This window comes from Perna viridis, chromosome 3, assembly GCF_037379345.1.
Source record: "Perna viridis isolate PV_CMFRI_1.1 ecotype Kerala chromosome 3, ASM3737934v1, whole genome shotgun sequence".
Taxonomy (NCBI): Eukaryota; Metazoa; Mollusca; class Bivalvia; order Mytilida; family Mytilidae; genus Perna; species Perna viridis.
Window position 1 is genome coordinate 17,971,650 of NC_142447.1, and position 6,971 is coordinate 17,978,620.

The 6,971-nt window shown below is 31.2% G+C and overlaps 1 pseudogene; it reads left to right on the forward strand.

The window, feature by feature from the left end:
• Positions 1-740: 740 nt before the first annotated feature.
• On the forward strand, positions 741-3,607 carry LOC148621271 (uncharacterized; annotated as a pseudogene).
• The last annotated feature ends 3,364 nt before the right edge of the window (positions 3,608-6,971 follow it).

Below are 6,971 nucleotides of genomic sequence, written 5' to 3' on the forward strand. Positions count from 1 at the left end.
CAATGAAAACATTAAATAAAAAAAGTATGTTTAAGAAAAATATCGTCTTTAGGATCTTCTTTTGTTTTGCTTATGGCACAGTATTTTTTCAAAACCAAAAAACATATTTCACAATTTGGCAGTTTGTAGAAAACAACAGCCGACTAAACACGAAGTATCTTAGATAAAAGATTATCAACACAGAATACGTCCCTAAATAAATAATTTTATAAGCTATACAACTCATTCCTTGAAACGTTCACGTTTCCAATTTGGCGTTCGTGTAACGTTTTCCGTGCGTTTAAATACACGCTGGTAGCGTTCTTTTATCCTTCATTTAAACAAACGATTAGAGCGTATGTAAACACACAATAGAAGCGTTCGTTTTTCGAAGGAAATTCTACATGCATTCCGTCATTGTTTTTATAACCCTTGATTTATGTTAAGGTACCATTGCCCCCTTTAACCCTCGAATTTTTTTACGTGAAGGCGTATATTGTTATAAAAAAATATAACAGTGGTTTCTTTATCAAGGTATATGATGAGACCAAAAATATTTTACATAACTTAGTTAAGTTATATTTAGTTTTATTTGTTTGAGACAGCATTTAAAAAGTCATAGCTATGGAAATGGTGACTTATAATGATACAAAACCTTCTTCACAGAACCGATAACTTGATGTTTGCCATGAAAATGCTCAGAATGAAATGAGAAATTTATCTTTCATGTTATTTTATTCAAAATAAGAAAAAGGTAAAACATGAAGGAGGATATGATTCCACAGGCAACAACATCGCTTTGCAACTGTAAGTATACGAATGATAAAGCTCAGAATGAAATGAGAAATTCATCGTCCATGTTATTTTACCATGTATATTGGTTGGGTAATTGTCGTTTGTATTTTTTGAAACCATTTACCTCTTATGTCATGATGTTCTGTAAAATATTGTTAACAATAATTGCTATGGGTTTTTGGTGCATGCCTATAGCATACTGACCAAATAATTTCTTGGATGAGGTCAGTTTTATCAGCGGGTATACATTTAAGGACATTTAAGGACGTTTGAACAAGTTACCGATAAAGCGGTATATTTCTATACTTAGTTACGATGAGATGAAGTGCATCATATAGTCATATTAGCTTGTTTATTTAAATAGAAAAGCCTAAAAAATACAGTATATTATTGTATCTGCACGGAAGTTTTCCAAATTTAACACTGATAATGTTGCATGTTAATGCCATGAATACTAAGAAAATAAAACTCGCCGGTATATAGACGTTGAGTTTGATTTTAGGTGTCCCTGATATCCCGTTTACAGACGAAGCTGAAAATGTAATGTTTAAGTTTGGGAATCATTTCTGGTTAAATTCAGATTTCAAATAGTTCGGGGAGATGGATAGTAAAACAAAACAATTGATGCAAGAATATCTTGGCGAATCACAAATTCTGAATCAACACGAGAATATATCATTGATTCATATTCTAGAGACCAAACTATCGCCGGTAAAGAAGGCATCTTCAAAGAAATTTCTTCAAGATTCAAAGAAATTGTTAGAAGGAGAAACCTGGTTCATATATTGACAGATTAGATTAATCATTTGTAAGATATGGTATATACAATTTGAAACATAAAATAAAAACATTAATTGCTTTCAAAGAGAAGTACATCAACCCATTTTAAAATGTGTTCAAAACAGGCAAAACAGGTTATAAAAAATGATATTTAAGAGGTCGCCTAAAAATAAATAATAATCTTTGTTCTTTACATTTCATAAACAACATATATGAAACATATCATCAATTAAAACGCAGATTAATAATGTATTAATTCCAAAACCAAACAACTACATGTTTTCACAAACTTATAACATTGATACCTTTCTGTCATACAACAAAGTTTTTCTGTTGCTCTAAGTATCTTATCGTCGAGATATAGGGCTGTAATTCATAAGGGGTAGTAAAATAATATACAATTTGATTTGAATATATTCAGATGTGTCACCAGAGAAATTTAAGGAAGGGGGGTTGTTGGATGACTGTACCAACAACAGTAGGCAATACACTAATGTGACAAAGAAGGTTCAGAAATTGACGTTCTGAAACCAATGTTATATTATGTTTAAAGTGATTTGTGCTCTGGTTTGTTCGCCTCTAATCAAAATTCCAGAAAAGCCCTTTAACGAAGAACTGTTTTTCCACTGGGGTGTTTATACTGATGATGGTCCTTTGGTGTCAAATGTTCGATTTAAAGAATACTTTAAGAGAAACTATTGTAAAAAAGACATCAAAGTACACGGACCATGTATTTCATCACAAGGGGAAGTTGACGGTGTAGACCATCTGTTCTGTTGCGGTTCAGATTAAAAAATTATTAATACATGGGTGGCAAGAAATGAATGGTCAAATGATTTATCGACAGATTGCTCACGAGGAAATATTATTTGTCCCGATCGAGAGTAAATTTGATTCAGAAGTAGACTCTCCAACAGAATGGCGACTGTCATTTTCACTGTTAGAAAAGGAATTAATTCTTTCTTGGAATCAAACTTGGAAGTTCTTTGCTACACATTTCTTAAATATATAAAAAAAGATGTGGTAAAATAAAATTATATTTGGGGAGGGATATGATTTACACCTTACATATTTTATAAAAACAGCATTATTTTGGTTAAGTGAGTAAAAAACCACAGACATTTTGGAGGTCATGTAATATATTTGAATGTCGTAATGCAACTATGAATCGAACTAAAATGAATGCATTCGCAGACATAATGTCAAATCTTTGGAGATATAAACATGGTAATTCTCATTCGGGATCATCCTTTCTCGCATTCGATATTCACAATTGTGAAAGGTGCACACGTTAAAATTGATATTTTTTAAAGAAAACCTGATTGCAGTATTGTTAAATCTAAAATTTGCAAGTATTTCATTTCAAACTTTTACCATGACGCTAGTTCGTGTTGTGATGAATAAGACCTTATAAAGATACTTGAATGGAAAGTCGTCATACAGTAAGAGGGAATTTACTTAGCAATATTTTGTTTTGCAAATCAGGTATGCGGCGAACAAATAGTGAGTGATGCTAAAACAAATAGGAGTAGATCTAGGTTCTACAAATATACTGTATCTCACCTACTTATAGGTAAAAATTCTGATATCGTCTCAGGATGGTCATTGGTGGCAATGTTTTTCAGTCACTAGTATCACTATCAAAATTCTACTGAAATAATAGATTTTTCCAATCTTTGAATCTCTTCACAAATAGTATTAAATGTAACAGTATTTTTATGATAAATCAGAAATGATTCGGAATGGAAAAAAATTTCTATTTCATATGAACACTTATTGCATTAAAATGCTTCATTTAGAAAAAAAGAAAAGTCAATGGTTTATTCAAGAACTGCTCACTGATACAAGATTCGACTTTTGCTGAGTTCATCCAGTATTTTTTGCTTACTTTCTTAGATTTTGTATAGCGCACAGACAAGGGAATCATTTGTTAGCAGAAAAGGCCATTTGTAGCATAATATAAGAAAATATAGAACATAAAATACCTGGATTTTACGCAGAAAAACTTTCAATTTACTTGGTTCTTTTTTTTCTGTTACCGTTTATTAAATGACGTATTTAGCAAAAGATAGCCGAAATAAAGATAACTTCAAGAGATGTTTACCGTTAAACTTTTGTGTGGTGGTCAAATTTGATTGAAATCTCTTATAGTGATAAAATATGGGAAACAAATAAATCCACTTGTATATCATAGTGGTCTTCTTCTTATATATTTTTGTTTAACTTCACAGCTGAATAATTCTTACACAACACAAGACATGCTATAATAAAGAAAATATCTTCATGAAAAAAATGTTTTGTGGAATTGGAAGCTATATCAATTACTCTATAGCAAATAGTGTTTTTGAGACTACCACGACTTCACTCTCCTATGCTTCAAGATTTTCTTATCTAGATGTAAACCTTTTTTTGGAAAATTCTTATGATGTCATTCCTCAAATAGACATGTTCTAGTATTGAAAGTTTATGTTTGTAATATCTAATAAATTTTGTTACACATAATTGATTGAATTTTTTGGTCAAATGGATAAATAGTTTACTCAATAGGATAGCGTAATTTCAAAAGGCGCTCTCTGTTAGCATAAAAAAGCTACGAAATAACATTTATTGGATTTTAACAAAAAGATGTTGTGGTCTTTTTTTCATTTCGAAATGCGGCCTAATAGTAAGATATCGTGCTATCGATTTTTTGTGGAGTTCAAATCATCGGAATATAATACGGCACAATTATATATCAATGGAAAGCTGATTTCAAGCTCGATCGAAATATCGATGTCGTACACATCGTTTGTGGTCATGTCGCTGCCAAAATCGGGTAAAATATCAATCATGATCACTTTTAAATGTTCAATTATATTTTTATGATCTATTTCTCTTTGCTTGTCAAAAAAATTCCAAACGTTTTATATTAGATAAGCTCATGTTCTATCTCATACAAGAATTAATTGGTACTTACAGTAGAATAGCAAACAATGAGTCCGTAGCTGTTTTTTTCTTAACATGCCAAAAATGTAAAGATTTTAACAGTCCGAAATGAAAGGCCGACCTTGACCTTTGGTGTTTTAAAATTGTAAAATGAAAGAGTAAATTTTAAATAAACACTCAGAAATTATTATTTTTTGTGTGTTTTTTTTAACATTTGCTGTAAAATTAACTAACTTTTTAACTAAATAGGAAGCTTTAAAAGCGTCATTTCTGCATTAGTACAAATAGAAGTTCCCCATATTGACAATTTGATGAATATTACGTATGTTGACTTAGATAATCAAATTATACGAAACAAAATGTTTAGTGCGTCTTTGCCTTATATAGCCGTCTTATTTATTAACAACATTTTGGATAATTATGGAATATTAGTCGTCTTGTTAACTCAAAAGAACACCACTGAACCTGTCTGTGATTTCATGTTGTCCTAGACACGCTCTGCGACAAAATCTATCACAGGTAGTTGAGAAACGGCGAGAAGGTATTCATTTTATAAAGGACAATATCAATAATGCAATAAATGCAAAATCACAGAATAGAACACCAACCCTTTGTTTTTGGCCAAAGTTAATTATAATGCACACAATGAAGCAGTACATTGATATATCCTAATTGATTTTCCCTCAGTTCTTGTCACTCCAAATCGCCGAGATTCGTCTTCAAAGTGCCAGTGCAAGCCAAAGGAAAGAAACAAAAAGTCTTAAATTTTATTGTATAGTGGTGCCAGGTTTTGGAAAGCTCCTGCAATGAACATAAACTGCACCGCTAAGTCATGTACACTTTTTGTGAGCAGATTGACTATTTGTGTGAGCACAAAAAATGTTCACGGTGCAAAACGATAATTAGCCATGAACTTGCAACACATTCCAGAAAAAAACAACATGACTGTCACTAAATTTTAATGCAATAAGTATTCATGTGACATAGAAAGTTTTTATCCACTCCAAATCATTTCTGATTTATCATAAGAATACTGTTACATTTAATACTATCTGTAAAGAGATTTAAAGATTGGAAAAATCTACTATTTCAGTAGAATTTTGATAGTAATACTAGTGACTGAAAAACATTGCCACCAATGACCATCCTGAGACGGTATCAGAATTTTTACCTATAAGTAGGTAAGATACTGTATATTTGCAGTACCTAGATCTACTCCTATTTGTTTTAGCATCGCTCATTATTTTTTCGCCGCATACCTGACTTGCAAAACAAAATATTGCTAAGTAAAATCCCCTGGCGTGGAAAGAATTTGTCATTAACAGAGCTATCGTATGATATAAAAATATATATGAGTTTACGACGAGATAGCGGCTTTTTCTATCCCTTCGTACACCAATTTGACCAGTTTTTGTAAACCAATGTTTGTTTAGTTATCCCTTTCAAAAGAATTATAATAGTCAGGGACTTCAGGGACCATAATGGATTGTTTTTCTGATATGACTGGAGTTCCGCAAATCCACATAGAACTTATGAGAAAGCAAAAAAAACAAAAACAAAAAACAAAAAACAAAAAAACAAAAAAACAAAAAAAAAAACCAAAAAACAAACAAAATCCAAATCACCTTCTTAATACAGCAGTTAAAAATTCTGGAATTATCTTTCGACAATATATTTCATATTTGTCTAGTGTGGTGGACGTGTTTTTCAACAGACGTAGGGCAATTATCGCTGATCTATTCCGTCACTCTTATGAGGCTGACGTTACAGCTGATTTGAACCAAAAGGAGAAACTTCGATTTACAAGTTACTAACAACTCAGTATTCATCATATTGATAACGTACGCATGTTTTGTTTTTGTTTTTGTTTTTCCTGTTCTTTGTTGTGTGTGCCTATTGTCCATGTCTAATCTTTATCCTTGGAATATATTCTTTTAATTAAAATTAAAATTAAAAAGAATAAACATAAATATTTCTGTCTTAAACTGTGAAGGGAACACGAAAGAAGACGCATTAAAAAAGGGTTAAATCCTAAGTTTTTTGTTAGGATAAACAGTTAATGAAATTTCGTTTACAGAATGATTTATAAAACTGTTTAACAAAGCAACACTAGAAAAAAAGTTAAGATACGTCGAAACCCAACAAACTCATCATCGTATAAATTCCGCTTCAAAAAGCTCTTAAAAGCCCCGACAACAAAAATAATAAAATCCACAGTAACAGAAAGAAAAATAAACTCAGAAATCAAATATGGACACGACGACAGTTTCATTAATGACCAACATTGTCAAACACTATTTACATTAGGGTCAAATAATTTATTTTTTGCATGCGCAGCGTATAACTTGAAAAAAAAATGGACACACATCTAAAATTGACAAAATTAGATTAAGGAAACGACAAATCACCCAAAACATGCTTCATTTCATATATTATTGGTTGAAAATTTTGAATTTGATCAGTAGATATACAACACATTTAACGGTTTTTAT